General features: G+C 42.3%; 1 protein-coding gene across 1 annotated transcript in view; it reads right to left on the bottom strand.

The window, feature by feature from the left end:
- Positions 1-24,971, bottom strand: part of LOC132378211 (interleukin-6-like) — a 38,642-nt gene that overhangs the window by 7,193 nt on the left and 6,478 nt on the right. The window lies entirely within an intron of this gene.

Raw genomic sequence — 24,971 nt, 5'->3', positions numbered from 1 at the left:
GGAACAGAATCTCAATGAGAATCTCACAAAATCCAGATTATGAATTGTTAAAATGTCACGAATATAATAGTTAATTATAGCCAAACGAAGGTTTGTGAGTGTATATAATAAAACAGACTAATAACCTTTTTTATTCTGAAAATGGAATATATATTTCAGGTGAACAGTATACTTTCCTTCAAATGAGGAATCTTGACAACATGTAGTGAAAAATAACATGATATTTTCTTTTAATACTAGGAATGTGGTGAGTTCATTGCACAACCTTGGCGATTTGAACTCAACGTAAACCGATGACATTTGCTATACTTAGAAAAATGCTAATTGTGTCAGGACTAAAAATGTTTGCATTAAAATCCTGGTTCTCAGTAAGGACTAGGGAGGGAACAGTGAAATAAAATTTCATGACGTTTTAGTATCACCACGTCATCAGACCATTGAAACTGGAATAAGGAACAATGTGAAATTTGGCAAACGCTGCAAATACAAATATTACATTTAAAACAACGACGTATATAGTAATTAAAACATGTTTTAGAAGATTGATCGTTCATTAAACTAACACATCAATATCGGAATGAAGCGATTTCGCTTAAACGAAGTCTCGGTAGTGGGAGCTACCGTCTAGGTTCACGTAAAGAACACACACAACGATTTGCCCGATGGGGTCCACGACTGTCATTCATTTGTCAAGCAACTGGTTTTCTAGCATATCTTGTTTTATGGTGGGGTAAGGATGAAATATTCAAAGATTGAACATTTTCCTTTGTCTCTCTTTAATTTTACACGTGCCTTCAGTACCTATAAGCAAACTTGAAGGGCACAAGCTCACTGGAGACGGCGGTCCCTGAACGCTAAGCTACTTACTTTGCCACTATCTTCGCCACCATTATTTTCCGGTAACTCTTCTCTGGGATGACTTCCCTTCCTGCCAATTAAAGTCTGCACCGACATTCATTGGTGCTTTCGATAGCGGGAATTCCATGAAGGTTATTGTACTGATCCCGGTTAATCACAAATACGAGAGAACATCCGCAGATGCTGGAAATCGAAAAGGACACACACAAAATGCTGGAGGATCTCAGCAAGCCAGGCAGAATCTATGGAAAAAAATAAACAGCTGGCATTTCGGTGCGAGACCAATTTTTCAGGACCCTGCTAATCAATCCACTGCTCTCCGCAAACTTTTGCGTGATTCACTGGGAAACATTTGAGCGATTCTCTAGGAATATTATTTCTGTTATCCGTGATTCGTGGTCTTGATCTCTGATAATCATTTTCCTGCTCTCTCCTTATGTTGGATATCATTGTCTCACTGTAGAAGATAGAGTGGATCCCTCCGGAGATTGCTCCACTCTCCCACTGAGTCCTGCACTCTTCTCTGCAACATTTTCTTACAGTAGGCCTTGTAGCGTGCATAGTTTCTGAAGAACATCATTTTCCATTGAATTCAATGGGCTTTTCTGACTTGTATGATCTTGTCATTCAGAAGGAATGTAGTGATTAATGTGGGTACTATTGCTAAGTATAGTTAAATGTTATTTCAAAATGATAAATAAACTTGAATCAATACTTACAGTATAAAGCCATTTATGTGTTAATCAGTGTCTCTCATTGCTGATCTGTGACACAGTGGATGAGGATACAGGGATCTGTAATAAGTGTTCTAAAACTATTCTCTATGGATGCTTGGTATGGCAACTGCTCTGCCCAAGATGACAACAAACTGTAGAGAGTTGTGGACACAACTCAGCACATCATGGAAACCAACCTCCCCTTTAAGGTCGGTGACCTCACCTCTGGCTGCCTCAGTGAATCAGCCAGCATAATCAGACCCCTCCCACTGCAGACATACTTTCCTCATTAGCCAGAAAAAACAAACCCCTGAAAACAGGTACCATCAGGTACAAAGGTAGTTTCTACCCCATTATTACTAAACTATTGAAGGGTTCCTAGTAAGGTAAAGGACTCTTGACCTTACAGTCCACTTCATTGTGATACTACACTTCAGTGGATTGTTTACATTGGCTATAATTGCCCTGTTGTATTTACATTTTTCCATAATCTGCCTACATTTCTGTTCCTCTATCTCTTAGCGGCCAGGATTTTTTAACATGTTAGTTGTGTGAAGTTAATGGGATAATGCATGATCCTTTAAACTAGCAAGATTTTCCTCTGACTCGTATCTCAATGAACATGGTTCATTTTTACAATGAACAGGCAAAGCTCTGGACACACAAGCCTATGGAAGCATCAACTGTGGAGAATCATGTCAAGCTTGTACCAATTTTGTATGTTTCTGTGAAATCAAAAGCAAGGATATAGTGCTGAAGTTTTATAAGGCATTGGTCAAACCACACGGAGTATTGTGAGCAGTTTTGGGCCACTTATCTAAGAAAAGATGTGCTGGCATTGCAGAGGGTCCAGAGGAAGTTCATGAGAATTATCCCAGGAATGAAAGGGTTAACATGTCAAGAGGGTTTGATGGTTCTGATGCCTGTACTCAGTGACATTTAGAATAATGAGGGGGAATTTCATTGCAACCTACTGAATGCTGAAATCTCTGGATAAAGTGGATGTGCAGAGGATTTTTCCTATAGTGGGGAAGTCTAGGACCAAAGGGCACAGACTCAGAATTGAGGGAAGTCCATTTAAAACAAAGATGAGGAAAAGCTTCTTTAGCCACAGGATGATGAATCTGTGGAATTCATTGCCTCAGACAGCTGTTCAGGCAAAATCATTGGATATATTTAAGGTGGAAATTGATAGGTTCTTTTTTTTTTGGAAAACTTTTTTTATTGCATTTTTAAATAGTTACAAAGTAAAGTATAAAAAAAATGTATATAACCCTTACCCCCTCCCCTTAACCCTTCCCCCCTAACTGCCCTATAGAAAAAAAAAGAGAAAGAAAGAAAAAAAAAGAAAGAAAGAAAGAATGCCTGGTTGTTGGAAGATCTCCACATGCTCCATGGAATTCGCAATAACTTTAATATGTATATTTATTTCTTTCCCCTAATAACCAATTGTTTCATCTTCAGAGCACCTATATATTTAATCCTGTCTTTTGTAAATAAGGGCTCCAAATTTTCAGAAATGTTTCATATTTATCTCTTAAATTATACGTAATTTTTTCTAATGGAATACACCCATAGATTTCTTTCTTCCAAGAGTCTATACTTAAATATGTATCCGATTTCCAAGTAACTGCAATAGCTTTTTTGGCTACTGCCAGTGCAATTTTTATAAATTCTTTCTGATATTTATTTAGTTTGAGTTTCGGTTTTATCCCTTCAATATCACCTAGTAAAAGTAATATTGGATTATGAGGAAATTGTGTTCCTGTAATTTGTTCCAGTAAAAGTCTTAAATTTGTCCAAAAAGGTTGAATTTTAGAGCAAGACCATGTCGAATGTAAAAAAGTACCAGTTTCCTGGTTACATCGGAAACACTGATCTGATAAATTTGGATTTAATTTTTTTATTTTTTGTGGTGTAATATATAATTGATGTAGAAAATTATACTGCACTAATCTTAACCGAACATTTATTGTATTTGTCATACTATCAAGACATATTTGTTTCTTCAATTTTAATATTCAAGTCACTTTCCCATTTTTGTCTTGACTTATGGACTCCTTGTTTAATTGCCTGTCTTTGAATCAAATTATACATAAAAGATATAAATTTTTTAATATTTCCTTTTTGAATTAAAATTTCTATTTCATTAGATTTCGGCAATAACATTGTTTGACCTAATTTTTCTCTTAAATAAGCCCTTAATTGAAAGTAACAAAATAAAGTATTATTTGATATTTTATATTTATTCTTTAATTGATCAAATGACATTAATATACCTCCTTCAAAACAATTCCCTATATATCTAATCCCTTTTTGAATCCAATTATATAAAAGTTGATTGTCCATTGTGAAAGGAATAAGTCTATTTTGAATTAAAGATCTCTTTGCTAATAAAGATTTTTTTGTCTCATCATCAACATTTATCTTATTCCATAAGTCAATCAAATGTTTTAATATAGGAGATTCTTTCTTTTCCCGTATCCATTTAGATTCCCATTTGTATATAAAATCTTCTGGTACGTTTTCTCCTATTTTATCTAGTTCTATTCTAACCCATGCCAATTTATCTTTCTCGAAAAAAGATGCAATAAATCTAAGTTGATTTGCTTTATAATAATTCTTAAAATTTGGAAGTTGTAATCCTCCTAGATCAAATTTCCATGTCAATTTTTCCAACGATATTCTTGACATCTTACCTTTCCAGAGGAATTTCCTCACATATTTGTTTAACTCTTGAAAAAACTTCTGGGGTAATTGTATTGGTAATGATTGAAATAAATATTGTAGTCTAGGGAATATATTCATTTTTATAGTATTTACTCTACCTACTAATGTAATGCCATCCATTTTTCAAGATCTTCCTGAATTTTTTTCAAAAGTGGTAAATAATTTAATTTACATAAGTTTTTTATATCATTATCAACTCTTATACTTAAATATTTTATACCATTTGCTGGCCATCTAAATTGAGTTATTAATCGACATTGATTATAATCTCCTTTAGTAAGAGGTAAAATTTCACTTTTATCCCAATTTATTTTATAACCCGATATTTTCCCATATTCTTCTAATCTATAAGATAATTTGCGTAGTGAATGTAATGGATCTGTTAAATAAAGTAGAACATCATCAGCAAATAAGTTAATCTTGTATTCTTCCTGATTAACTCTGAAACCCTTAATATCTGGGTCCATTCTAATTAATTCAGCTAGTGGTTCTATTGCCAACACAAATAAAGCAGGTGATAATGGGCAACCTTGCCTAGTTGATCTTGTTAACTGAAATGATGTTGAAATTTGACCATTTGTCACTACTTTAGCTTTGGGATTAGTATTTAAGGTTTTAATCCATTTTATAAATGATGTTCCTAATCCATATTTTTCCAGTACCTTAAATAAAAAATCCCATTCCAATCTATCAAATGCTTTTTCTGCATCTAAAGCAACTGCCACACTCATTTCCTCCCTCTTTTGTGCTAAATGGATTATACTAAATAACCGAGTTATATTATCTGCCAATTGTCTATTTTTGATAAATCCTGTTTGATCCATATGCACTAATTTTGGTAAGCATTTAGATAATCTATTAGATAAGATTTTTGCTATTATTTTATAATCGGTGTTTAGTAAAGAAATAGGTCTATATGATGTTGGTTTTAAAAGGTCTCTATCTTTTTTTGGAAATACTATTAAAATAGCTGTTGAAAAAGATTCTGGAAGTTTATGCGTTCTTTCCGCTTGATATATTAACTCCATAAAAGGAGGAATTAATAAATCTTTAAACTTTTTATAAAATTCAGGTGGAAAACCATCTTCTCCTGGAGATTTATTACTTTGAAGTGATCCCAAAGCTTCTTCAACTTCCTTCAATGTAAAAGGCATACCTAATCCCTTCTGTTCTTCTGTATTTAATTTTGGAAGAGTTATTTGTGATAAAAATTCTTCTATCTTAACGTCATCATTCTTTGATTCTGATTTATACAACTCAGAATAAAAATTCTTAAAAGCTTCATTAATTTCTAGAGGCTTTCAAGTAATTTCATTCACTTTTGTTCGAATTGCATTTATTGTTTTAGAAATAGACAATAGGTGCAGAAGTAGACCATTCGGCCCCTCGAGTCTGCACCGCCATTCTGAGATCATGGCTGATGATTCACTATCAATACCCAGTCCCTGCCTTGTCCCCATATCCCTTGATTCCCCTATCCATCAGATATCTATCTAGCTCCTTCTTGAAAGCATCCAGAGAATTGGCCTCCACCGTCTTCCGAGGTAGTGCATTCCACACCTGTACAACTCTCTGGGAGAAGAAGCTCTTCCTCAACTCTGTTTTAAATAACTGACCTCTTATTCTCAATCCATGCCCTCTGGTACTGGACTCTCCCAACATCTGGAACATATTTCCTGCCTCAATCCTATCAAATCCTTTAATTATCTTAAACGTTTCAATCAGATCCCCTCTCAATCTCCTCAATTCCAGCGTGTACAAGCCCAATCTCTCCAATCTCTCTGCATAAGACAGCCCTGCCATCCCAGGAATCAACCTAGTGAATCTACGCTGCACTTCCTCAATTGCCAGCATGTCCTTCCTTAAACCTGGAGACCAAAACTGTACACAATATTCCAGGTGTGGTCTCACCAGGGCCCTGTACAAATGCAAAAGGACATCCTTGCTCTTGTACTCAATTCCCCTTGTAACAAAGGCCAACATTCCATTTGCCCTCTTCACTGCCTGTTGCACTTGCTCATTCACCTTCATTGACTGGTGAACTAGGACTCCTAGGTCTCTTTGCATTTCTCCCTTACCTAACTCTACAATACTCTGCCCTCTTGTTCCTGCTTCCAAAGTGGATAACTTCACATTTATTCACATTGAATGACATCTGCCAAGTATCTCCCCACTCACCCAGCCTATCCAAGTCTCCCTGTATTCTCCTAACGTCCTCTTCGCATGTCACACTGCCACCCAGTTTAGTATCGTCAGCAAACTTGCTGATATAGTTTTCAATGCCCTCCTCTAAATCGTTGACATAAATCGTAAAGAGCTGTGGTCCCAATACAGAGCCCTGTGGAACCCCACTAGTCACCTCCAGCCAGTCCGAGAAAAACCCATTCACTGCTACCCTTTGCTTTCTATCTGCCAACCAGTTTTCTATCCATGTTGAAACCCTGCCCCCAATGCCATGAGCTCTGATTTTACTCACCAATCTCCTATGTGGCACCTTATCGAATGCCTTCTGAAAATCTAGGTACACAACATCCACTGGCTTACCCTCGTCTAACATCCTTGTTACACCCTCAAAAAACTCCAACAGATTAGTCAAGCATGATTTGCCCTTGGTAAATCCATGCTGGCTCGGCCTAATCCTATTTCTGCCATCAAGATGTGCCACTATTTCGTCCTTAATAATGGACTCAAGCATCTTCCCCACGACTGACGTTAGGCTAACAGGGCCATAGTTCTCCGTTTTCTCCTTCCCTCCCTTCTTGAAAAGTGGGACAACATTAGCCACTCTCCAATCTTCAGGAACTGATCCTGAATCTAAGGAACATTGGAAAATGATTACCAATGCATCCGCAATTTCCTGAGCCACCTCTTTTAGAACCCTCGGATGCAGACCATCTGGACCCAGGGATTTATTAGCCTTCAGTCCTACTAGTCTACTCATCACAGTTTCTTTCCTAATGTCAATCTGTCTCAATTCCTCTGATATCTTATGACCCTGGCCCATCCATACATCTGGGAGATTGCTTGTGTCCTCCCTGGTGAAGACAGATCTAAAGTACGCATTAAATTCTGTTGCCATTTCCCTGTTTCCCATAACAATTTCTCCCAATTCATTCTTCAAGGGGCCAACATTGTTCTTAACTATCTTCTTTCTCTTCACATAGCTAAAAAAGCTTTTGCTATCCCCTTTTATATTCCTGGCTAGACTGAGCTCATACCTGATTTTTTCTCTCCGTATTGCTTTTTTAGTTAAGATCTGCTGTTCCTTAAAACTTTCCCAAACATCTGTATTCCCACTCATCTTAGCCCTGTCATACTTCTTTTTCTTTAATGCTATACAATCTCTGACTTCCTTTGTCAACCACTGTGGCCCCTTCCCCCTCTTTGAATCCTTCCTTCTCATTGGAATGAACTGCTTTTGCATCTTTTGTATTATGCCCAAGAATATCTGCCACTGCTGATCCACTGTCTTTCCTGCCAGGGCATCCGCCCATTTAACTTTGGCCAGCTCTTCCCTCATGGCTCCGTAGTCTCCTTTATTTAATTGCAACACTGACACCTCTGATCTGCCCTTATCCGTCTCAAATTGTAGATAAAAACTTATCATGTTATGATCACTACTTCCTAATGGTTCCTTTACTTCAAGATCACTTATCAATTCCTGTTCATTACACATCACCAAGTCCAAAATAGCCTCGTTCCTGGTTGGCTCAAGCACAAGCTGTTCCAAAAATACACCCCTTAGACACTCCACAAACTCCCTATCCTGGGGTCCAGCACCTACCTGATTCTCCCAGTTCACCTGCATGTTGAAATCTCCCATAACGACTGCATTACCTTTAGCACATGCCAATGTTAACTCCCTAATCAACTTGTACCCAATATCCACGCTACTGTTTGGGGGCCTGTACACAACACCCATTAGGGTCTTTTTACCCTTACTGTTCCTCAGCTCAATCCACACAGACTCTACTTCCCGTTCCCAAATCACCTCTTGCTAAGGACTGAATCTTATTCCTCACCAACAGGGCCACCCCACCCCCTCTTCCCATATTTCTGTCTCTACGATAGCACGTATACCCTGGTACACTCAATTCCCAGGCCTGATCCCCTTGCAGCCATGTCTCCGTTATCCCAACAATATCGTAGTTCCCCATTTTCATCTGAGCTTCAAGCTCATCTCTTATTTCTGACACTACGCGCATTCAAGTATAGAATTCTTAGCCCATTCCTCCTCTCTTTGCTTAAAACACTGTCTACTGTACCTAACCCAGCTCCTTGAACTTCCATCGGGCTAATTGCACCCTGAATTTTGATGACCTTCTCAAGATCACCCAAACCTTCTACACATTTAACTCCATGCTCCTTCTGACCAACCCTCTGGATCTGGATCCCTGCCCCCTGCACATCTAGTTTAAACCCCCCCGAGCAGCACTGGCAAACACTCCTGCAAGAATGTTAGTACCCCTCTGGTTCAGATGTAGACCGTCCCTTCGAAACAGACCCAATGTCCCTGGAACAAAGACCAATTATCCAAAAACCTGAACCCTTCCTTCCTGCACCATGCTCTCAGCCTCGTATTAATGTGCATAATCATTCTATTCTTCGCCTCACTCGCACATGGCACAGGTAGCAATCCCGAGATTGTCACCCTGGAGGTCCTGCCTTTCAGCTTCACTCCTAACTCCCTGAACTCTCTAAGCAGGACCCCCTCACTCACCTTACCTACATCGTTGGTCCCTACATGGACCACTACATCTGGGTTCATGCCCTCGTTCTCAAGAACAGCCTGCACCCGATCTGAGATGTCCCGGACCCTGGCACCAGGGAGGCAACATACGATCCGAGACTCCCGATCTGCCCCACAAAATCTCCTATCTGCCTCCCTAACTTTAGAATCCCCTAAAACTACCGCTCTCTTCTCTTCCCTCCTCCCTTTTCTAGTTGAGGGTTCAACCTCTGTGCCAGAGGCAGGACCACTACAACTCATTCCTGGTAGGTCATCCCCATCAACAGTATCCAGTACGGTATACTTACTGTTAATGGGAATGGCCGCAGGGGTGCTCTGCTCTCTCTGCCTGCTCCCACTGCCTCTCTGGACCGTCACCCATCTGCCTACTTCTTGGTTTTTTGGTGTGACTACCTCCTGATAACTCCTATCTATCTCTGCCTCTGCCTCCCGAATGATCCGTAGTTCATCCAGCTCCAGCTCCAACTCCCTAACTCGGGCTGATAGGAGCTGCAGCTGGACGCACCTCTTGCAGGTGTGGTCATCAGGGACAACTGTGTTGACCCTGACTTCCCACATACTGCATACGGAGCACACCACTGCTCTGACTGTCTCCCCCATACCTGAACTGAATTAATAGAGTAAGTCTAAAAAGCACCTAGCGACCTTACCTTCTTCCCCTCAGCGAGCAATCACACAGGCTTACCGAAGTCCCCTTACGCCGAAGCCCACTTAGCCAAAGCCCAGGACTCTGCTTCCACGGACTCCCACTTAGCCAAAGCCCAGGACTCTGCTTCCACGGACTCCCACTTAGCCAAAGCCCAGGACTCTGCTTCCACGGACTCCCACTTAGCCAAAGCCCAGGACTCTGCTTCCACGGACTCCCACTTAGCCAAAGCCCAGGACTCTGCTTCCACGGACTCCCACTTAGCCAAAGCCCAGGACTCTGCTTCCACGGACTCCGCTGCCCGCTCTGAAAAGAAGTCCTGCCTTTTAAAGTGCGCGCTCGACGCTTTAACGGTGAGATCTTTGATAGTATACAGTCCTATCTTGGACCCACAGGTTCTATTGCAGGTAGGACATGTACGTTTGTATATGTGGTAGTGGTGGTGGTAAGGATGGCAACCATGACTGCATTTCCCCTAGTTCTCTTCTGCTGTCTTCTCATTGTTCTTTCCATCTCCAGAATATGAAACCCATCCCTACACAGCTGTCGCTATGTGTTACAGTCAGCAGCAACATCCTCCAGGTCCTCAGGTCTGATCTTGCACTTCATTAAAACATTCTTCATCTGATCCTTTTAGCGCTTCTTTGACCCTCCAGCTGAGCGTCGACCATTATGTAGCTGGCTGTATAAGACTCTGCAGGGTAACCAACATGGGGGCATCCTTACCATGTGCCCCAGCCACTGCAATTGATGCTGGGTGATCATGGCCTCAATACTTCTGCAGTTGGTCTTTACAAGTATTTCAGTGTGAGGCACCCACTCACGCCAAGTAATTCCTAGGATGCACTGAAGGCAGCTTATGTGGAAGCGCTTCAAGGACTTGATGTGACAGCTGTAAGTTACCCAAGTTTCACAGCCATAAAGGAGGGTGGTGACACAGACCGCTTGGTATACAGAGACCTTTGTGGGGGACAAAGGCTCCTGTTCTGAAAGACTCTACGTAGAAGTCTCCCAAAGGCAGCTGATGCCTTTTTAATGTGGCTCTGGATGTCGTTGTCAATGCCACTATCCTCAGGGAGAATGCTCCCCAGATATTTGAAAGATGGCACTACTGACAGCTCTTCATCACCAACAGTGAAGGCAGGTAGGGTGGCTGGGACACTAGTACTCCATTGGCAAACTACTTCTGTCTTGCTGGCATTGACAGCCACACCGCCTCACCAAGGACAGTCTGAAGATCCTCCGGAGTATGGGCCACAAGAGCACAGTCGTCTGCATACTGCAGCTCCAGGACCTGCTCTCTATGGAATTTGGTAGTTGCGTGGAGCCTCCTGATGTTAAAGAGGTTGCCATCTAATCTGTTGTCCACTGCCACACCGCTGCTATCCTCAATCTCATTTTGGAGAAGCTTGGTAACACACAAGAGGAAGATGTTAAAGAGCACTGGTGCTAGCACACACCCCTGCCTCACCCCTGTGCGTACAAGGAATGGCTTGGACTCTTGGCCTCCTATGGTCACCTGAACAGTCATTCCATCATGGAACCGGCAGAGGATATTAACAAATTTATTGGGATGGCCAAACCTGAGGAGGACATCCCATAAGAGCTCTCTTTGCACAGTATCGAATGCTTTGGAGAGATTGACAAAGGCCATAAGCAGGTCTTGATGTTGCTTCCGGCACTTTTCCTGAAGCTGCCAGGCTGTGAAGATCATGTCGATCGTGCTCCTGTTCTTCTTAAATCCACACTGCAATTCAGGCAGCGTTGACTAGGTGACTTGACTTGATGTTGCTGACGAGCCTCTGAAGCATCGCCTTAGCCAGGACCTTTCCAGCAACAGAAAGGAGTGATATGCCCCTACTATTGCCACAGATGGCCTTGTCACCCTTGTTCTTATAAATTACAGCGATGTTTGCATTTCTCCATTGCTGTGGGATGTTCTCATCAGTCCAGGCCTTGGTGATGTATTGGTAGAGGGTGTACACATGTTACCTCTGTTAAACATGTACCCTCTGTTCTTCAGTAACTCAGCAGGGATATCGTCAATGCCAGGGGACTTATTGTTCTTAAGGGAATGAACAACTGATAGAACCTCCTGGAAGGTTGGTGGTAGACCTATTATTATGCCTACCCCTCTTACTTATACAGAAACATATTTGGCATCAATCATCACATCAATAACAAAAAAATTCATAATCTTTTTAACACAAAATTCAATTCCAAATATAATTTATTTACATTACTCCCATTCATTTTAAATCATGTATTTTATATTTGTTCATTAAATAATTTTAAAATTTTTTTTAGACTTGTTAAGTGTGGTGCATTTTTTCAAATTCTAACAACTGTTCCATAGATTCACCCCCTGACTGAAACACAATGATTTTTTACATTTGTTCTTATCCTTTGTTTTTGAAATATACATGTTTCTCTCAAATCATGTTGACCTCTCATTTTAAACAACCTTTAGATACTTAGTGGTAGCTGTCAATTCTTTATACATAATTTGTATTATTTTAAAATCTATGAAATCTCTGAATTTTAAAGTGTTTAGGTGAATAAAGAGTGGATTGGTTGGCACATAATAACTTGTCTTATTTACAATTCATATAACTTTCTTTTGGAGTATAAAAATTGAATTTGTATTTGTTTTGTATGTATTTCCCCACACCTCTACATAGTAAGTCATGTATGGGACTATAAGTGAATAGTATAATGTATACAAAGATTCCTGATTTAAGTAATCTTGTGCTTTGTACAGTATTGCAATAGATTTTGACATTTTTGCTTTGACATAATTTATTTGTAGTTTCCAGCTTAATTTACTATTAGCACTCCTAAAAATTTTGTTTCAGAAACCCTATCAATCTCAACATTGCTTATTCTAAGTAAAAGACCAGGACTATCCAAGGATACAGGGTCTCGGTGGGTCCAGACCTTATAGCAATTGTCCCTTGAATCACGGTGCGGACGAAATCCCACCCAGAACCCTACCTGCTACTGATTCTCTTGAGCATTTTGTCCATTGAGTGCAAGCATAATTTTTGGAAGCTAGCTGCAACCCTTACGCATGTGCATTTGATCGCTGGATCACTGACGGCGAATCCTGAGCCTTGTGGTTTCTGGGTAGGCAAGGTGCCGTTAGAAATGCAAGCGCTGCTTCCACTCCACAGGCATCAAAAAGCAACATTTTTATGTAGAAAACTCAGCCGCTCGCAAACAATGTACTCAATATCAACAGGCAATCCATGTTTTTAAATTTAAAGTCCAACCTGCTTACAAATGCAAATATAAAACACCATAGATTCTGTAGGCATTGGAAATATGGAGCAAGACACATAAAGTGCTGGAGGAACTTAGCAGTCAGGAGCCACCTAAGCAGAGGAACAAACAGTCTAGACATGGTGAAGGGTCTCAGCCTAAAATGTTGACTCCATAGATGTTACCTGACCCCCACCCCCCCACCCCAGGTTCCTGTAGCATTTTGTAAAAGTGAACAATTTTTTTTCAATCAATCAGTTTCTATATCAGTTTCTGACCTTTCATTTGTAGCCACATCCTCCTGTTCTGATTCCCACCTCCTCCTCCTCCCCATACACTCCAGACTCCACCAATTAGCCCCTCTTTGGTTTCTGACCCTGTTTTGAGAGGCTAGTCATGGCTACAATCAAATCTTGTCTTGGTAAAGACCTAGACCCTCTGAATTTGCCTATCCTCACAATAGGTCTAATGCAATTTCAATGGTTCGCCATACAGCCTTGAATTACCTGGACGTTATAAATACCTGTTTTGGCGTGCTCTTTGTTGACCATAGCTCAGCGTTCAACACTTCCGTTCCTACTGTCCTGATCAAAAAGCTACAGGACCTGGACCTCTGTACCTCTCTCTGCAAATGGATCCGTGACTTCCTAACTGGAAGACCACAATCTATGTGGATTGGAAATAGCATCTCCTCCTCACTGACAATCAGCACTGGTGCATCACAGGGATGTATGCTTAGCCCACTGCTCTGTTTTCTCTACATCCAAGACTGCATGGTTAGGCATAGCTCAAATGCCATCTGTAAATTTGCTGCTGATACAACCATTGTTGGCAGAATCTCAGATGGTGACAAGAGGGCATATGGGAGTGACATATATCAACTAGTGTTGTAGGAACAAACTTGCACTCAATGTTAGTAAGACCAAAGAGCTGATTGTGGACTTCAGGAAGGGTAAGACAAGGGAACACAAACCAATCCTCACAGAGGGATCAGAAATGGAGAGAGAGATTAATTTTAAGTTCCTGGGTGTCAGTATCTCTAATGACCTAACCTGGTCACAACATATTAATGCAGCTATAAAGAAGGCAAGACAGTGGCTGTATATCATGAGGAGTTTAAGGAGATTTGGTTTGTCACCTAAAACACTTGAAAATTTCTACAGATATACCATGGAGAGCACTCTGAAATGCTGCATCACCATCTGGTACGGGGGGGGGGGGGGGGAGGGGGGAGGGGGGTGTGGTTGCAGAAAGTGGTAAAATTAGTCAGCTCCATCATGGGTACTAGCCTTGGTCACATCCAATACATCTTCAAAAAGCGGGAGCTCAGAAAGTTGGCATTCATCCTTAAGGACCCCATCACCCAGGACATACTTTCTTCTCATTTTTATCTGTCACAGGGGGACAGGAGGCTGGACCCAAGTGCAGGACACAGGCACTGAAGTACTAGGGGTAGGACGGGAACAACTAAATGAGAAACAAGACATGGAGACCATGGTGTGCGTGAGGGACATGACATTCAAGGTGATGCTGGGGTTCCGAAAGAGCCTTAGAGTTCAGGCAGGAAAGGAGGATCCCAGAGTTCAGGCAAGGAGGAAGCCCAGAGTTCAGGCAAGGCAGGACCTTGGAGTTCACTGGGCGGGCTGCCTAACTCCTGGGCAGGGCCCAAACCTCCCAGGCAGGAACACAGGGGCCTGAGCAGGTCACAGGGCACCTAGGTAGGTTGAAGGGCACAATCCGACAGCAGCAAGGGATGGAAAGGGGCAGAGTCCCTTGCTGGGCAACAGCAGTCTGGCCAGGCTTGCCCAATGGAGGCAAGGGATAGGAAGGGAACTAGGTCCAGGGTGACTGCCAGACTTACTCAAAGAACTCATCTTTAACAAAAGAATCTCCAAACCAGGACAACCCCCAACTCCACTCAGTCCCAGAGCCCCCTATATACACCGCCGGCTGATGGGCATCAGGTGCACCTCCTTGAGCCCCAACAAGCCACGATGATCCACAGGTGTGACTAATTCAGCTCAAGGGCGGAAGGAGGGACACAGCTACAAGACCTGGAGTCTGGAGTCCACGGATCAGGTCAAGACCCGGAATGTGGGCTCTGGACCGGACCATAACAGTTACCATTAAGAAGGAGGTACAGAAGCCTAAAGATACACACACAGTGATTCAGGAACAGTTTCTTTCCCTCTGCCATCCAATTCCTAAATGGACATTGAACCCATGAGCACCACCTCACTACTTTTTTTTAAATTTCTGTTTCTGCTCTACGTATCTTTAATATATATATATACTTATTCTAATTCTGCTTTTTCCATAATTTATGAGGTATTGCATTGTATTGCTGCTGCAAAGTTAACAAATTTCACAACATATGCTGGTAATATTAAACCTGATTCTGATTTCATAAAACATTTACGGACCATCAGAATCAAAGAAAAGTACAGCACAGAAACAGACCCTTTGAACAACCTAGTCTGTGCCAAACCACTTAAGCTACCTACTCCCATTGACCAGCACCTGGACCATAGCCCTCCTACTCCTACCATCCATATACCTATCCAAACTCATCTTAAGCATTGAAATTAAGCTCACATGCATCACTTGCACTGGCAACTTGTTCCACAATCTCACAACCTTCAGAGAAGTTTCCTCTCATGTTCCCATTCTGCTGTCATACTTTAGAGATGAGCGGCGTTTTGAAATACAGGTGGCCCCCACTTTACGAAAGTTCGCTTTACGACACTTCGCTTTTATGAAAGACCTACATACGACCTGTTTTCGCTAACCAAAAGAAATACAGAGAGGACTTTTGCTTTTACGAAAAAAGGCACCTGCTTTAAACTTGTGTTCACCTTGTGAAGCCTTGTGCAGGCAGGTGTGTGCACATGCATGTACGTGCCGATTTTTTTCTAAAAATCTGTTTTTGGCTAAATCCGGATTCTGGTAAGTGAAACTACACTGTACATACATTATTTCTACTTTATGTAGGCTGTTTATTTATCATGCCATTTCTGCTTTTACAATATGTTAGTGTTATTTTAGGTTTTATGTGCTATTTGGTATGATTTGGTAGGTTATTTTTTGGGTCTGGCAATGCTCAGAATTTTTTCCCATACAAATTAATGGTAATTGCTTCTTCACTTTACATCATTTCAGCTTACAAAAGGTTTCATAGGAACACTCTACTTTTGGATAGTGGGGGAAACCTGTAATTCAGCTGTGTGAGGCCCAGCCCTCTTGAAATTAATGAAAATAACACATAACATTGAAAAGAGCAGAGAAGAAGGAGTCTAACCATCCATGATGTTACTCAGATATATAAGCATAGATAAAAGATTGACTGAATGGGAGGAGGCAAAGAGTGGGAATAGAACTGGTTAGCAGCTGGTGAATAGTGGTGTGCCACAGGAGTCAGTGTTGAACCCACTATTTTTCACGTTGTGTGTCAATGATTTGAATGAAGGAAATGATGGCTTTGTAGTCAATACAAAGATAGGCTAAGGGACAGTTAGTGTTGAGGAAATAAGGAGTCTGTAGAAGGACTTGGACAGATTGGGAGAATGGGAAAAACAGTGGCAGATGGGCTATAATGTACTTTATCATGCACTTTGATAGGAGTAAAAGTGTCAACTATTTTCTAAATGGGGAGAAAATTAAAAAATTAATAGGACTTAGGAGTCCTCATGCATGATTCCCTAAAAGTTAATGTGCAGGTTGAGTTGGTGGTGAGGAAGGCAAATGCAGTGTTAGCATTCATTTTGAGAGGACTAGAATATAAAAACAAGAATGTAATGTTGAGGCTTCATAAGGCACAGATCAGACTGCACTTGGAATACTGTGAGCAGTTTTGGGCCCCTTGTGCTGACATTGGAGAGGAACCAGAGGAGGTTCATGAGAATTACTTCGCGTCTAATTCATATGAGGAGTGCTTGATTGCTCTGGGCTTGTACTTACTGGAGTTTAGAAGAATGGAGGAGGATCTCATTGCAACCTATTGAATATTGAAAGGTTTGTATAAAGTGGATGTGGAGAGGATGTTTCCTATTGTGTGAGAGTCTAGGACCAGAGGGCACAGCCTCAGAATTGAGGGATGTCCATTAAGAAAATAAAAGAGGAAAGTTTTCTTTAGTCAGAGGGTAGTCAATCTATGGAATTCATTGCCTCAGACAGCTATGCAGGCCAAGTCATTGGGTAAATTTAAGGCAAATGTTGATAAGTTCTTGATTAATCAGGGTGTCAAAGGTTACGAGAGAAGACAGGAGCTTGGGTTTGAGAGGGATAATAAATCAGCCATAATCAGAACCTCTGGAGGAATGAGAAATATTTGGGACAAAACCCCAGTGAACTCATCTTTTTCTGCATTCTTCTGCAATCTGAGAGAATCATAGATAAAATTGAAGATTATCCCTTTCACTCCCAGAGTAATAACCTGTTGCAACCTGTCATCACAAGGAGAGTGAGGGGTGAACAGCAGGGATGGATTTAAAAGCACTAATGTAGAACAGGCACATGAGCTGGGACCAGGTGGACAGAGTACCCTCTCTTCTGGACTTTGGGTGCGTGGCACGGGATTTGAAAAAGAACTGATTTATTTGTCACAGATCTGCAATACGAAACAGTAGTCTAATTTAGAAGAAACCTGTGCAATGCTGAGTAACCAGAGTTCAGCCCTGGGTGTGCTGAGCAGCTGCAATGTCTGCAGAATCAGACATTAACAGTCCCTCGTCAATTCATAATTGGACTCAGTCACTGTGATGTTTAAAATTTTAACATATTGCTTGTTTGAACGTCCTTCCTGATATGATGTTGCAGGTATTTCAGCAGGGTAGATGATTGAGTAAGTCAGGACAGAAGTGTGGCCTCTACATATTGTGAATTCACTGGAGCCTCACCTGGTAGGTGAACAGAATAGACCCCTTCCCACACACGTACCAGGTGAATGGCCTCCCCTGGGTGTGAACTTGATGGTGTATCTGCAGGTCTTGACAAGGTGCCACACATGAGGCTGCTTAGCAGGATAAGTACCCATGGAATTACAGGGAAGTTACTAGCATGGGTGGAGCATTGGCTGGTCAGCAGAAAACAGAAAGTGAAATCCTATTCTGGCTGGCTGCTGATTACCAGTGGAGTTCCACAGGGGTCGGATTTGGTCTGCGGCTTTTTACGATGTACGTCAGTGATTTGGACGACAGGATTAATGGATTTGAGGCTAAATTTGCTGATTATACAAAGACAGGTGGAGGAACGGGTAGTGTTGAGGAAACAGAGAGCTGCAAAGAGACCCGCCACCCTCGTCTCAAGTCCCCCCATCTCAATCCCCAGCCCCCGTTTCAACCCCCAGCCCCCATCTGAACCATCAACCCGTCTCAAACCTCCACCCCGTCTCAACCCCCACCTCCGTCTCAACCCCCTTCCCCTCCCCTCCCCACCCCTGCCCCCTCAACATTCTCCCCCTTCCCACATCCTTTCTCAAGCCCTTTGCCAACATCCCCCACCCCCTCCCCAAACCCCCCTCCTCAAACACCCTCTTCTCAACCCACCCCTCTCCAACCCCTCTCGTCCCCTCTCAAACCCCACACGCTCTCAAAGCCCCCCCAAACACCCCCACACTCTCCATCGCAAACTCCCACCCCCATCTCAAACCCCCACCTCCCCATTTCAACCCCCACCCCGTCTCAACCCGCACTCTCAACCCCTGTCACACTGCCCCTCTTACTCCATGCTTCAAACAATGCCCCTGAAACTCCAGCCCTCAAACTGCATGCCTCAACACCCCTCAAACTCCACCACTTGGTCAAAGCCTCAGACTCTGCCCCTCAAACTCCACCAGTCAACATCAAGGCCTCAAACTCAACACGTGAATCTCCACACCTCAAACTCAGTCCCTCAAAATCCATGCCTCAAACTCCGCCGCTCAATGTCAAGGCCTCAAACTCCGCACCTCACACTCCACCACTCAAAGTCAAGGCCTCAATCTCCGCCTCACAATCTCCGCCCCTCAAGCTCCACCTCTCGAACTCCACTACTTAAAGTCAAGGTCTCAAACTCGACCCCTCAAATATGACCCCCAAAACTCGACTCTTTAAACTCCATGCCTGAAACTCCGCCCCTCGAACTCCACCACTCAAAGTCAAGGCCTCAAACTCCACCACTGAAAGTCTATGCCTCCAACTGCGTGCCTCACACTGACATGCCTCAAACTGAGCGCCTGAAACTCCACACCTCAAAGACCACACAACAAAGTCATCACCGTAATGTCTATCCCTCAGGCTGCACACCCATCAAACTCTGCCCCTCAGACTCCACCCCTCAAGCTCAATGCCTCAATCTCCAACCTTCAAATTCCATGCCTGAATATCCACTCCACAAGGTCCGTTGCTCAGACTCTGTGCATCACTACCACGCCTTTTATTGCGAAAATCAAAAAAAGATGGAGGACTGGCTTTACCAAACTTTAGATTTTATTATTGGGCAATTAATATTCACTACATTACTTTTTGGATTTATGATATAGACGACCAAGATCGCTCTTCATGGTTACAGCTGGAGGAAAATTCAGTAATGGGGTTTTCGTTAGCTTCTTTATTAGGAGCTCCTCTTCCCTTTTTGCTCTCCAGAATAGTAGACAAGTTCTTAACCATATTGTTAAACATACTTTAAAAATTTGGTTTCAATTTCGTAGATTCTTTGAATTAAATGATTTTTTAATGTCTAGTGATATTTATTCCAATTTCTTTTTTAAACCATCAACTTTGGATAAGGAACAACATGGAAAATTAAGGGAACAAAAACTTTTTTAGATTTGTTTTTACAAGACTGTTTAATGTCTTTTTCACAGTTAGTGGATAAATATGATATCTCTAATACACATTTTTTCAGGTATTTACAGGTTAGGAATTTCTTACATGATTTTTTACCAAATTACCCCTTGGCCTACTCTTAAAATTTGGCTTATGTTATTTTTCAGTTTAAACCTTTTCAAAAATGATTAATAGCTATCACTTATAAACAGTTAATGAATGCTCACACATTGCCTAATGATAGGGTTCAATGCACCTGGGAAGTAGAACTTCAACATTCACTCTCAGATAACCAATGGAGTAAAATTTATTATTTAGTCAATAATTCATCTATCTGTGCACACCATATTTTAATTCAGTTTAAGATAGTACATAGGGCCCATATGTCCAAAGATAAATTGGCGCATATTTTTCCTAATATATGCCCTATTTGTGACAGATGTAACGCAGAAGTGGCTACTCTAACCCATATGTTTTGGTCATGTGTAAGTTTAAATAATTTTTGGAGGGATGTGTTTGGAATATTATCTAAAGTTATAGATATGGATGTTCAACCTAACCCACTTACAGCAATTTTTGGGATTTTTCCAGAGGAAGCAAGCAAAGTGTCTGCTTCTGCCCAACATGTGATAGCATTTTCAACTTTACTGGCTAGGAGAGCTATTTTGCTACACTGGAAAGAATCTAATTCGCCTACTGTTTTCTATTGGCTGTCCTCCTTCATGTCATGTTTAAGTTTGGAGAAAATTAGAAGCCAGATATTTGATACATCCTTTGATTTTGAACAAGTCTGGTGACCCTTTATTCAATATTTTCACATGATTTAATTTATCTTTATTTATTTATTTTTCTTTATTCTCTTTGGAAAATATCCTTATCCATGAAGGTTCGGAGATGACTGGAAGGATGTGTTTTTTTCCCTCTTTTTTTTTAAAGTTTATCCTCAATTGGACTGCCCAATCTTTTTTTTTCTTTCTTTTCTTTCTCTTTTTTTTGTTTGTTTAGTTAGTGGGGTTTTTCTTTCTCTATTAATAAAATTTCCAATCTTTTTTTACGATTGCCATGAGTTGTAATTTCTTTCTGACTATTGTATATATAACAGCATAATATATTACCTATTTGATTTTGATATTATATATTCCCAGTCTTTACTATTGCTGTTTATATGTCTTTTATATTATCTATTTGTTAAACTCCTCTTTCGATTTGTACATTCTTTACTTGAAAATCAATAAAAAAAGATTGAAAAATGAAATGGAAGTTAGGTGAAGGGTAGGATTGGGGATGTTTGTGGGGTGGTGTGGTACTGATGAGGTGGGGTGAACTTGGCTCCCTGATAGGGAGAGAGCTCGGGTTCATGGGGGAGTGTAGGAGGGTTAGAGGTGTTAGAGGTGTATGGCTGGGAGGTGGGGCTGTGGGACCTAGCGGTGGAGGGAGTGGAAAAAGCTGTTGGTGGGGTGGGGTGCGAGAGGGGATGGTGGGGCTGGTGTTATGTAAACCCCTTTGTGGGGTCTGGCTTGGGTTATTTGGGGTGCCATCTGGTTTATTTGGGGTGCCCAGTCCATTAGAAGTTAGGATTAGGGTGGAGTGTAGAGAATGGGATGTTTATGGGGTGGCATGGTATTGGTGATGTGGCATGAACCTGGCTCCCTGGTAGGGAGAGGGCCTGGGTTTATGGGGGTGTGCAGAAGGGTTGGAGGTGTTAGGCTTAGGTGAATGGCTGGGTAGTGGGGCCACAGGACCTTGCGATGGTGGGAGGGTTAAGGTTAAAGCCCCCAAACCGATGTGCACCACTGCACGTGGGGTGAACTTGGCCCCCTGGTGGAGAGAGGGCTCAGGTTTATGGGGGTGTGTAGGATGGATGAAGTTGTTATGTTTAGGGATATGGCCGAGGAATGTGGATGCAGGCCTCCCCATGGGGGACAGATTGGGAAGAAAAGGAGCATGAGACCCAGTGTTAAATTGGCCCCACTGGGGGGGTGTGGCCAGGGTCAACTGGGGTGCCATCCAGTTTAGTTGGGGTGTGTGGTCCTTAGGATTTTAGGATTAAGTTGGGGGAGGGGTAGGGTCGAGGGGGGTCTGCTGGGTGGTGGGAGGTAGAACTGGTGGTGTGGGGTGAGTTTGGCCCCCTGGCTAGAAGAGCATGTGTTTATTGAGGTGTAAAGATATTAGTTAGGTTTCAGAGCAGGGCCATGTGATGGAGTGCCTTCTTCCCCATGGGGAGAAGCTGGGGGTTGGGACGAGTGCTGTGTCTGGACCAAACTGGTCATTAAGAGTCTATTTTTCCTAGTGGTTATCCTTTGTAGAGTTATAATTTCTATCTTTATCCCTCTCTATTCCGTTTAGGTGTTACTATTGAGGAATTAGGTTCTGTTCTGGGGCCTAGTTGTTGGGCTGTATTCCCAAAGTAAGATGTACCTTTCCTACTTAACGGTCACCTGTCTTAATTTTGTTCCTGGGTGGGTGACTGAAGGGGATCCTCCTTTTCCTCCCTACTTCAGTTTTCTCAATAATTTTCCTAATTATTGCGTGCAGTGTTGGCCCTCTAGTGGGAATATTTTATTTTGCTGGGCTAGCTTTTTAAGCCTTGTTTAGGTTGTTTGGGGAATACATCTGTAGCGTTTCAATCTGGCTCCTCTTTGCTCTTTTTCTTTGGACGTTTGACCAGTTTATGATAGTTTCCAGGCCCAGGATTGCTAACAAGTACATTCCATGCTCCTGAAAGTGCCTACTAACTGGTCTGTTTTGGTTTCCTCTTGTGATGTTACTGAGGTGTCCCGTGAGTCTGGTTCTTAAGCCCGTCTCCCCTATGTATATAATATGGCATTGTATGCACTGGATTGCATATACTGCATTCTTTTGTTCACAAGTTATCCTCTGCTCTATCTCGGCCCAATTTCCTGTAGCTCTTTTGTGTATGCTTTTTGAAATTCTTAGGTATATGCATGCCCTGCAGTTTCCCACCTCACAGTTTGCCGCTGCTCGTACTTTGGTACTGACTAGTCTTTCAGATTTCCTCCCCCTTTGAAGGCTGAAACTATAGTGTATTGTCCCAGAGTCTCCCTTTCCGCTTTAAGTGCTTCAAAGTGTATTTTGACTGTCCTGTGGATATTCACTGCCATCACATTGTAGCCTGTTATCAAGTGTAGTTTCTGTGTTGTGTTGTGTTGTTCTGTGGTTGGGGATTTGTGATGCTTTTTAAAAAGTCAGATTTGTTGTGTTTGAGTCTCTGTCTGCTGTAGCCCCTGTGTCTAAGTGCAGTGAAGAGGATAGTAGTGGCCTGGTGGAACTCCTCCGCCCTGGTGCAAATGCAGTGAAATTGGGTTGGCTGTCCTTTGACAATGCCTCTGAAGGTGTGTTTGGGATTGTGGCTCCCTGCGTGTAGGAGGGTATGTGTGTCTGTGGTTTTAAAGAATACTTTGGTGGCTAGTTTCTGGTTGCCGTTTTCTGGTATTAGTTTAAATACCATAGTGTCCAGGAAGTCAATTTTCTCCCTATTTGTTGTAACCTTAACCTTAATGGATGGATGATGAGTGTTTGGGATTTGAATAAATTCCTCTAATTCTACCTCCGAGTGTGTCCACACTCCCCAGATGTCAACTAGGCATCTATAGAGACACATGGTTTTTTTGGGGTTCTTGGATAAACTGTTTCCTCCCACTTTGCCATGTATATATTAGCATAGGCTGGAGCAAACTTTCCCATTGTAAGTAGAATTCATCATTGAATTCAAAGCCATTTTTAGTCAGGCTGAGGTGAAGGAGTTCTAGCAAGGCCTCGTCTGGTCTCCTTAGCTGAGGGTTCTTCTGTAGGATATCCTTCACTGCCTCCATACCCCTGTCTGTTTCGATATTGGTGTACAGGCTTTCAATGTCCATGGTGAAGAGTATGGCCTCAGGGGGCACTGACATGGAATTGACTATCCAGACAAAGTGATATGTGTCCTTGATGTAGCTAGAGTGTTTCTGCAATAGTGGGTTAAGGAAGGCATCAATGTACTGTTCATTGCTGTATGACTCACATTAGGGTTAGGTTGAGATAATGCGGGCAGTGGGCGAATCAGCCCTCTTGTGCTTTTTGATCTCATCACTTGAGATTCAGTTTCATGTGATGCTGCCACTTTGATCTGGCCCATGCCTTCATTAACCAGGCCCAACACTTGCCTTTGTTAAAATTTGCCCCTCCTGACATAGGACATCGGGTTTGTGGGGGTTTGTCAAGGGTTAATCGGGGTGTGCTTCTGGTTTGTGGGGCTGAAGCCAGGGTTAATCGGGAAGTGCCAAGGGTTTGTGGGGATGTGTGCCCCTTTTGGACAGGATTAGGTTTGGATGTTGGGCTGGTGGATGTATATGTTTGGCTGGGAGGGGTTAGGCTGCAGGGTTTTGAGTGGTGATGTATGAACTGCTATGGCGGATAGGCTTATATGGTGAAGCCAGTTTAATTTGGCCCATGCCTTTCATTATCGTGGTCCGACACCACTTGGTTCAATGATCCGGGTGTGCACTGGGACACATCGTCAGTAATGCACCCTCAGATTGTCAGGAGTTTCAGGCCTTTAATCACTAGACATCCTCCCCGAGGTGGCCCAGAAGGGTCTGCTCAGACCCTGCTTGTGTTTTTCCCATGGACCAGGATAATGAGAGACATGTAATTCTGAGGGTAATGATATTTTTAAACATCATTACCTGTCATTACCTGTATGCCTGGGATTGCTTGGGTTTAATTGACAGTGTTTACTGCGTATTCAGCATAACTGCACCTGAGTTTGGCACTGACTTGTTTTCTGAGGCCCATCTTGGGTTTAATTTACTGCTTCTCCCGCGCCTTGTGAGTATCTGGGCTTTCTTATTGGCATTTTGTGGGCTGGTAGAATGAGGAGCATGTCACTGTAAGATTAGGTTAAGAGTATGCGGGCAGTGGGTGAATCAGCCCTCTTGTGTTTTTTTTATCTCATCACTTGACAATTCAGTTTCACGTGAATTTTGATCTGGCCCACACCTTCATTAACTAGGTCCAACACTTGCCTTTGTTGGATCTTGCCCCTCCTGACATAGGACATTGGATTTGTGGGGGTTTGTCAAGGGTTAATCGGGGCGTGCTTAGGGTCTGTGGGTCTGAAGCCAGGGTTAATTTGGAAATCCCTAGGTTTTGTGGGGGTGTGTGCCCATTTTGGATTAAGTGTTGGGCTGGTGGATGTATATGTGTGG

This window comes from Hypanus sabinus, chromosome 20, assembly GCF_030144855.1.
Source record: "Hypanus sabinus isolate sHypSab1 chromosome 20, sHypSab1.hap1, whole genome shotgun sequence".
NCBI lineage: Eukaryota > Metazoa > Chordata > Chondrichthyes > Myliobatiformes > Dasyatidae > Hypanus > Hypanus sabinus.
This window is presented reverse-complemented; position numbering and strand designations above follow the sequence as displayed.